Source organism: Triticum aestivum, chromosome 1A (genome assembly GCF_018294505.1).
Source record: "Triticum aestivum cultivar Chinese Spring chromosome 1A, IWGSC CS RefSeq v2.1, whole genome shotgun sequence".
Classification (NCBI taxonomy): domain Eukaryota; kingdom Viridiplantae; phylum Streptophyta; class Magnoliopsida; order Poales; family Poaceae; genus Triticum; species Triticum aestivum.
Window position 1 is genome coordinate 499,224,949 of NC_057794.1, and position 10,555 is coordinate 499,235,503.

Here is a 10,555-nt window from a genome sequence, read left to right on the forward strand (position 1 = left end):
AGTGCCAAAAGCACGTTCCTGCGTAATACTGGGTTGGTTGTTAAGGCAATATCATCCAAACTGCCCCATGATCAATATACGCAAGCTCAAAGCAATGTTGTATCTGCGCTCCAGACACAAGTCCATTCCCTAACAGAGACCCTTTGTGAAACAAGGAGAAACATTACTCAATGTCGTCAAGATATGCATGGTTTTTAAACCAGACTATCAGACATTTGCTATGTTGTTCAGGAGCCTAGGGGAAATGAAGGCGAGGGTTATGGTGCTCCATCGGACAATACATCATGAAAATGTAACAGCCAAGTCAAATGAACTGAGCTTCTGAACTTCTGTTGGTGCATTTATCTGCTAGACTGTTAAGTTTTATGCCAACCTTCCTTTTGTTATATAGTTGTAATTTGTTTTGGTGCGATACAAAATTTATTCTTAACGTGCAGCCACCGCCTGAAGAAAACAGCAAGCCATTTTTGTATAGTGTAGGGTGTTCCCTATATTTGCACTGGTGGCGATCTTTGATGCCGAGTGGATGTAATCTGTGCAATCGCCTTAATAGCCTAGCGTTAGTTTCAGCCTTATTTATTTCCTAGTCTTCTTTTTCCCTGGTTTGCTAGTGGCCGCAACTACCATGGGCCATATACGGGCCGTAGGATCCATGGGTCTCCTACGGGCCGTCGATAAATGGGCCTGTAATCAGTGGTCCTCGGGCCGTCGGATAAATGGGTCTACATGGGCCATAATCGGGCGTAATTGGTATCGGCCCAGCACGGTAACAGGCCGTTAACAGGCCGTAGGACATCAAAGGCTTAATTCTGTCACAGGCATAACGGGTCGTTAATGGGCCAGAATATAGGACGAGCTGGAAACGGCGCAACGGGTTAACAGGCCAGAAACGGGCCGACTCTTGCCATGGGCCGAATTTAGCCCATTAGGGTAACAGACCAGTAACGGGCCGACTCTTGCCATGGGCCGAATTTGGCCCATTAGTGGAACATGCCAGTAACGGGCTGACTCTTGCCATGGGCCGAATTTGGCCCATTAGGGGAACAGGCTAGTAACGGGCCGGAAGTAATCGAGGGCCGAAAAGGAGCCCAAGAACGTATGGGCCGTCAATAGGCCGAAAGCTAACACGGGCTAGAAACGGCCCATGTAAATCACGGGTCGTTAACGGGTATAAAGAAAATTACTGTTCATTATGGGCTAGAGTCACCGTGGGCCTGTAATGGGCCGAAAGATACGAAGGCCTCATATGGGCCGAAAGACGTCGTGGGCCATACATGAGCCGAAAGTGAAATGGGCTGGTATTATATTCGACGGCCCACATGATGTTGTTGGGCCGATTTCCTTTAGGGCCTAACGGGCCGTGAGTTAACGGGCCGTAAAATGGGCTATTTGCGAAGAGACCGTTAACAGGCTTTTCATGGGCCAGCCCATTAACTTTTGACCAAGTCAAACGGGCCGGCTTTGTAAGCTAAATGGGCCACTATTGTGTCGTGCCACGTGTCGACATATCATATGCGCCTATCTGACCCACTGACGAGCTGACACGTGTTTCGTCCGACCAATAAGAATTTTACACATGGAAATTTCCCATTGGTCGGGGCTGTTAACGGGTTATCGGATCCAAAACCAGACCCAATAGCTTAACGACATTCCGTTACGGTGGATGCCACGTGTCCGTCACCCTTGACGAAAGCACTTCTATGACATGCGATTTATCGCCATGGAAGTGGACACTTCTGTGATGATAATTTTGGTAATGTCATGGAACACTTCTACGACAGCACAGGTATGACTATCTTGATTCTGTCATAAATTTGTCATGGATGTACATGCATGACAAAAAACGCGACCTACTGTGACAAACACGTATCATCACGGAAGTGTATTTTTTTGTAGTGAAAGTTGTAGAATAATGGCATGGAACAATCAAAAATTATAGATACGACGGAGACATATCATTGACCCATTCCGTTAGCTTAGCACTTAATCGTTTTAGTTTACTGCTATTGCTTTCTTCATGACTTATACATGTTCCTATGACTATGATATTATGCAACTCCCGATTACCGGAGGAACACTTAGTTCTCGAACCCGTAGGGTCCGCACGCTTAATGTTCATTGACGATATAGTATTTATGAGTTATGAATGTTGGTAACCGAATGTTGTTCGGAGTTCCGGATAAGATCACGGACATGACGAGGAACTCCAGAATGGTCCGGAGATAAAGTTTGATAAATGGGATAATAGTGTTTGGTCTCCAGAAGGGTTCCGGAATTCACCGGAAGGGGTTCCGGATGTTTCCCGAAATGTTTGGGTACGAGAACACTTTATTTGGGCCGAAGGGGAAAGCCCACAAGGTTTTTGGAAAGCTCAAAAGGAAGTTTTACGGAGTCCAGGGGCCAGACGCCAGGGTGGGTCCAGACGCCGGGAACCCTGGCGTCTGGCCCTGGAGTCCGAGAAGGACTCTTGCCTTTCGGGTGAAACCGACTTTGTGGAGGCTTTTACCCCAAGTTTCGACCCCAAGGCTCAACTGTTGGGGAACGTAGCAGAAATTCAAAATTTTCCTACGTGTCACCAAGATCTATCTATGGAGAGACCAGCAATGAGTAGAAAGAGAGTGCATCTACATACCCTTGTAGATCGCTAAGCGGAAGCGTTCAAGTGAACGGGGTTGATGGAGTCGTACTTGTCGTGATTCAAATCACCGATGATCCTAGTGCCGAACGGACGGCACCTCCGCGTTCAACACACGTACAGCCCAGTGACGTCTCCCACACCTTGATCCAGCAAGGAGAGAGGGAGAGGTTGAGGAAGACTCCATCCAACAGCAGCACAACGGCGTGGTGGTGGTGGAGGAGCGTGGCAATCCAGCAGGGCTTCGCCAAGCACCATGGGAGAGGAGGAGTAGGAAGAGAGGTAGGGCTGTGCCAGAACTTCGTGTATAGCTCCCATGCGCCTCCCCACTATATATAGGGGTGGAGGGGCTGGTTTCTTGCCCTCCAAGTCCATTGGGGCGTTGGCCAAGGTGGGAGGAAAGAAATCTCATTATTTCCTTCCCCACCGATTGTTATCCCCCCTTTTTAGGGATCTTGATCTTATCCCTTCGGGATATGATCTTATTCCTTCTAAGGGGGGATCTTGGTGCGCCTTGACCAGGGGTGTGGGGCCTTGCCCCCACTACCCACGTCCATGTGGGTCCCCCCATGCAGGTGGGCCCCACTCCGGAACCTTCTAGAACCTTCCCGGTACAATACCGAAAAATCCCGAACATTTTCCGATGGCCAAAATAGGACTTCCCATATATAAATCTTTACCTCTGGACCATTCCGGAACTCCTCGTGACGTCCGGGATCTCATCCGGGACTCCGAACAACATTCAGTAACCACATACAAACTTCCTTTATAACCCTAGCATCATCGAACCTTAAGTGTGTAGACCCTACGGGTTCGGGAGACATGTAGACATGACCGAGACGTTCTCCGGTCAATAACCAACAGCGGGATATGGATACCCATGATGGCTCCCACATGTTCCACGATGATCTCATCGGATGAACCACGATGTCAAGGACTTAATCAATCCCGTATTCAATTCCCTTTGTCTATCGGTATGTTACTTGCCCGAGATTCGATCGTCGGTATCCAATACCTTGTTTAATCTCGTTACCGGCAAGTCACTTTACTCGTTCCGTAACACATCATCCCGTGATCAACTCCTTGGTCACATTGCGCATATGATGATGTCCTACCGAGTGGGCCCAGAGATACCTCTCCGTTTACACGGAGTGACAAATCCCAGTCTCGATCCGCATAAAACAATAGATACTTTCGGAGATACCTGTAGTGCACCTTTATAGTCACCCAGTTACGTTGTGACGTTTGATACACCCAAAGCACTCCTACGGTATCCAGGAGTTACACGCTCTCATGGTCGAAGGAAGAGATACTTGACATTGGCAAAGCTCTAGCAAATGAACTACACGATCTTTTGTGCTAGTCTTAGGATTGGGTCTTGTCCATCACATCATTCTCCTAATGATGTGATCCCGTTATCAACGACATCCAATGTCCATAGCCAGGAAACCATGACTATCTGTTGATCACAACGAGCTAGTCAACTAGAGGCTCACTAGGGACATATTGTGGTCTATGTATTCACACGTGTATTACGATTTCCGGATAATATAGTTATAGCATGAATAAAAGACAATTATCATGAACAAGGAAATATAATAATAATACTTTTATTATTGCCTCTAGGGCATATTTCCAACAGTCTCCCACTTGCACTAGAGTCAATAATCTAGTTCACATCGCCATGTGATTAACACTCACAGATCACATCGCCATGTGACTAATACCCAAGAGTTTACTAGAGTCAGTAGTCTAGTTCACATCACTATGTGATTAACACTCAATGAGTTTTATGTTTGATCATGTTGCTTGTGAGAGAGGTTTTAGTCGACGGGTCTGAACCTTTCAGATCCGTGTGTGCTTTACAAATCTCTATGTCATCTCCTAGATGCAGCTACCACGCTCTATTTGGAGCTATTCCAAACAACTGTTCTACTTGGAGCTATTCTAAATTATTGCTCCATTATATGTATCCGGTCTCTCTACTCAAAGCTATCCGGATAGGTGTCAAGCTTGCATCGTCGTAACCTTTACGACGAACTCTTTTACCACCTCCATAATCGAGAAAATTCCTTAGTCCACTAGTTACTAAGGATAACTTTGACCGCTGTCCTGTGAGCCATTCTTGGATCACTCTTGTACCCCTTGACTGACTCATGGCAAGGCACACTTCAGGTGCGGTACACAGCATAGCATACTGAAGAGCCTACGTCTTAAGCATAGGGGACGACCTTCGTCCTTTCTCTCTATTCTGCCGTGGTCGAGCTTTAAGTCTTAACTTCGTACCTTACAACTCAGGCAAGAACTCCTTCTTTGACTGGTCCATCTTGAACACCTTCAAGATCATGTCAAGGTATGTGCTCATTTGAAAGTATTATTAAGCATTTTGATCTATCCTTATAGATCTTGATGCTCAATGTTCAAGTAGCTTAATCCAGGCTTTCCATTAAAAACACTTTCAAAATAACCCTATATGCTTTCCAGAAATTCTACGTCATTTCTGATCAACAATATGTCAACAACATATACTCATCAGAAATTCTATAGTGCTCCCACTCACTTCTTTGGAAATACAAGTTTCTCATAAACTTTGTACAAACCCAAAATTTTTGATCATCATCAAAGCATACATTCCAACTCCGAGATGCTCACTCCAGTCCTTAGAAGGATTGCTGGAGCTTTGCATACTTATTAGCATCTTTCGGGATTGACAAAACCTTCCGGTTGTATCACATACAACCTTTCCTCATTAAAATCGTCGAGGAAACAATGTTTTGACATCCTATCTGCAAGATTTCATAAATAATGCAGTAATCGCTAATATAATTCCAACAGACTCTTAGCATCGCTACGAGTGAGAAAATCTCATCGTAGTCAACTCCTTGAACTTGTCGGAAAACATCTTAACGACAAGTCGAGCTTTCTTAATGGTGACATTTACCATCATTGTCCGTCTTCCTTTTGAAATCCATCTATACTCATTTGCCTTACGACCATCGAGCCGTTCTGCCAAAGTCTACACTTTGTTTTCATACATGGATCCTCTCTCGGATTTTATGGCCTCAAGCCATTTATCGGAATCCGGGCCCACCATCGCTTCTCCATAGCTCGTAGGTTCATTGTTGTCTAGCAACATGACCTTCAAGACAGGATTACGTACCACTCTGAAGTAGTACGCATCCTTGTCATCCTACGAGGTTTGGGAGTGACTTGATCCGAAGTTTCATGATCAATATCATAAGCTTCCACTTCAATTGGTGTAGGTGCCACAGGAACAACTCCCTGTGCCCTGTCACACACTAGTTGAAGAGACGGTTCAATAACCTCATCAAGTCTCCACCATCCTCCCACTCAATTCTTTCGAGAGAAACTTTTCCTCGAGAAAGGACCCGATTCTAGAAACAATCCATATTGCTTTCGGATCTGAATTAGGAGGTATACCCAACTGTTTTGGGTTTCCTATGAAGATGCATTTTATCCGCTTTGGGTTCGAGCTTATCAACCTGAAACTTTTTCATATAAGTGTCGCAGCCCCAAACTTTTAAGAAACGACAACTTAGGTTTCTCTAAACCATAATTCATACGGTGTCATCTCATCAGAATTACGTGGTGCCCTATTTAAAGTAAATGTGGTTGTCTCTAATGCCTAACCCATGAACGATAGTGGTAATTCGATAAGAGACATCATGGTACGCACCATATCCAATAGGGTGCAACTATGATGTTCGAACACACCATCACATTATGGTGTTCCAGGCGGTATTAATTGCGAAACAATTTCCACAATGTCTTAATTGTGTGCCAAAACTCGTAACTCAGATATTCATCTCTATGATCATATCATAGACATTTTATCCTCTTGTCACAATGATCTGCTACTTCACTCTGAAATTACTTGAACCATTCAATAATTCAGACTTGTGTTTCATCAAGTAAATATACTCAACATTTACTCGAATCATCTGTGAAGTAAGAACATAATGATATTCACTGCATGCCTCAGCACTCATTCGACTGCACACATCAAAATGTGTTACTTCCAACAAGTTGCTATCTTGTTCCATCTTACTAAAAATGAGGCTTTTCAGTCATCTTGCCCATGTGGTATGATTTGCATATCTCAAGTGATTCAAAATCAAGTGAGTCCGAACGATCCATTTGCATGGAGTTTCTTCATGCATATACACCAATAGACATGGTTCGCATGTCTCAAACTTTTCAAAAATGAGTGAGTCCAAAGATCCATCAACATGGAGCTTCTTCATGCGTTTTATACCATTATGACTTACATGGCAGTGCCACAAGTAAGTGGTACTATCATTACTATCTTATATCTTTTGGCATGAAAATGTGTATCACTACGACCGAGATTCAATAAACCATTCCTTTAGGTGCAAGACCATTGAAGGTATTATTCAAAAATAGAGTAACCATTATTCTCCTTAAATGAATAACCGTATTGCGATAGACATAATCCAATCATGTCTATGCTCAACGCAAACACCAATCTTGGTGGTAGAGGGAGCGTGCGATGCTTGATCATATCAACCTTGGAAACACTTCCAACATATATCGTCAGCTCACCTTTAGCTAGTCCCCGTTTATTCCGTAGCTTTTATTTCGAGTTACTAACACTTAGCAACCGAACCGGTATCCAATACCCTGGTGCTACTAGGAGTACTAGTAAAGTACACATTAACATAATGTATATCCAATATACTTCTATCGACCTTGCCAGCCTTCTCATCTACCAAGTATCTAGGGTAATGCTGCTACAGTGGTTGTTCCCCTTATTACAGAAGCACTTAGTCTCGGGTTTGGGTTCAACCTTGGGTTTCTTCACTAGAGCAGCAGCTGAATTGCCGTTTCATGAAGTATCCCTTTGTTCCCTTGCCCTTCTTGAAACTAGTGGTTTCACCAACCATCAACAATTGATGCTCCTTCTTGATTTCTATTTTCGCGGTGTCAAACATCATGAATATTTCAAGGATCATCATATCTATCCCTGATATGTTATAGTTAATCACGAAGCTCTAGCAGCTTGGTGGCAATGACTTTGGGGAAACATCACTATCTCATCTGGAGGATCAACTCCCACTCGATTCAAGTGATTGTTGTGCTCAGACAATCTGAGCACAAGCTCAACGATTGAGCTTTTCTCCCTTAGTTTGCAGGCTAAGAAAATCATCGGAGGTCTTATACCTCTTGACGTGGGCACGAGCCTGAAATCCCAATTTCAGCCCTCGAAACATCTCATATGTTCCGCGACGTTTCGAAAACGTCTTTGGTGCCTCTACTTAAACCATTTAATTGAACTATCACGTAGTTATCAAAACGTGTATGTCCGATGTTCGCAACATCGACAAACGACGTTGGGGTTCAGCACACTGAGCGGTGCATTAAGGACATAAGCTTTCTACTGATCGCATAATCGCTACTATCAACTTTCAACTATATTTTCTCTAGGAACATATCTAAAAAGTGGAACTAAAGCGCGAGCTTACGACATAATTTGCAAAAGGTCTTTTGACTATGTTCAGGATAATTAAGTTCATCTTATGAACTCCCACTTAGATAGACATCCCTCTGGTCATCTAAGTGATCACATGATCCGAGTCAACTAGGCCGTGTCCGATCATCACGTGAGACGGACTAGTCATCATCGGTGAACATCTTCATGTTGATCGTATCTACCATACGACTCATGCTCGACCTTTCGGTCTCCGTGTTCCGAGGCCATGTCTGCACATGCTAGGCTCGTCAAGTTAACCCTAAGTGTTTTCGCTGTGTAAAACTGTCTTACACCCGTTGTATGTGAACGTAAGAATCCATCACACCCGATCATCACGTGGTGCTTAGAAGCGACGAACTGTAGCAACGGTGCACAGTTAGGGGAGAACACTTCTTGAAATTTTGTAAGGGATCATCTTATTTACTACCGTCGTCCTAAGCAAACAAGATGCATAAACATGATAAACATCACATGCAATCAAATAGTGACATGCTATGGCCAATATCATTTTGCTCCTTTTGATCTTCATCTTCGGGGCTCCATGATCATCATCATCACCGGCACGACACCATGATCTCCATCATCATGATCTCCATCATCGTGTCTTCATGAAGTTGTCACGCCAACGACTACTTCTACTTCTATGACTAACACATTTAGCAATAAAGTAAAGTAGTTTACATGGCGTTCTCCAATGACACGCAGGTCATACAATAAATAAAGACAACTTCTATGGCTCCTGCCGATTGTCATACTCATCGACATGCAAGTCGTGAATCCTATTACAAGAACATGATCAATCTCATACATCACATATCATTCATCACATTCTTCTTGGCCATATCACATCACATAGCATACCCTGCAAAAACAAGTTAGACGTCCTCTAATTGTTGTTGCATGTTTTACGTGGCTGCTATGGGTTTCTAGCAAGAACGTTTCTTACCTATGCAAGACCACAACGTGATATGCCAATTGCTATTTACCCTTCATAAGGACCCTTTTCATCGAATCCATTCCGACTAAAGTGGGAGAGACTGGCACCCGCTAGCCACCTTATGCACCAAGTGCATGTCAATCGGTGGAACCTGTCTCACGTAAGAGTACGTGTAAGGTCGGTCCGGGCCGCTTCATCCCACAATACCGTCGAAACAAGATTGGACTAGTAACGGTAAGCATATTGAACAACATCAACGCCCACAACTACTTTGTGTTCTACTCGTGCAAAGAATCTACGCAATAGACCTAGCTCCGATACCACTGTTGTGGAACGTAGCAGAAATTCAAAATTTTCCTACGTGTCACCAAGATCTATCTATGGAGAGACCAGCAATGAGTAGAAAGAGAGTGCATCTACATACCCTTGTAGATCGCTAAGCGGAAGCGTTCAAGTGAACGGGGTTGATGGAGTCGTACTCGTCGTGATTCAAATCACCGATGATCCTAGTGTCGAACGGACGACACCTCCGCATTCAACACACGTACAGCCCGGTGACGTCTCCCACGCCTTGATCCAGCAAGGAGAGAGGGAGAGGTTGAGGAAGACTCCATCCAACAGCAGCACAACGGCGTGGTGGTGGTGGAGGAGCGTGGCAATCCAGCAGGGCTTCGCCAAGCACCATGGGAGAGGAGGAGTAGGAAGAGAGGTAGGGCTGTGCCAGAACTTCGTGTATAGCTCCCATGCGCCTCCCCACTATATATAGGGGTGGAGGGGCTGGTTTCTTGCCCTCCAAGTCCATTGGGGCGTTGGCCAAGGTGGGAGGAAAGAAATCTCATTATTTCCTTCCCCACCGATTGTTATCCCCCCTTTTTAGGGATCTTGATCTTATCCCTTCGGGATATGATCTTATTCCTTCTAAGGGGGGATCTTGGTGCGCCTTGACCAGGGGTGTGGGGCCTTGCCCCCACTACCCACGTCCATGTGGGTCCCCCCATGCAGGTGGGCCCCACTCCGGAACCTTCTAGAACCTTCCCGGTACAATACCGAAAAATCCCGAACATTTTCCGATGGCCAAAATAGGACTTCCCATATATAAATCTTTACCTCTGGACCATTCCGGAACTCCTCGTGACGTCCGGGACCTCATCCGGGACTCCGAACAACATTCAATAACCACATACAAACTTCCTTTATAACCCTAGCGTCATCGAACCTTAAGTGTGTAGACCCTACGGGTTCGGGAGACATGTAGACATGACCGAGACGTTCTCCGGTCAATAACCAACAGCGGGATATGGATACCCATGATGGCTCCCACATGTTCCACGATGATCTCATCGGATGAACCACGATGTCAAGGACTTAATCAATCCCGTATTCAATTCCCTTTGTCTATCGGTATGTTACTTGCCCGAGATTCGATCGTCGGTATCCAATACCTTGTTCAATCTCGTTACCGGCAAGTCAC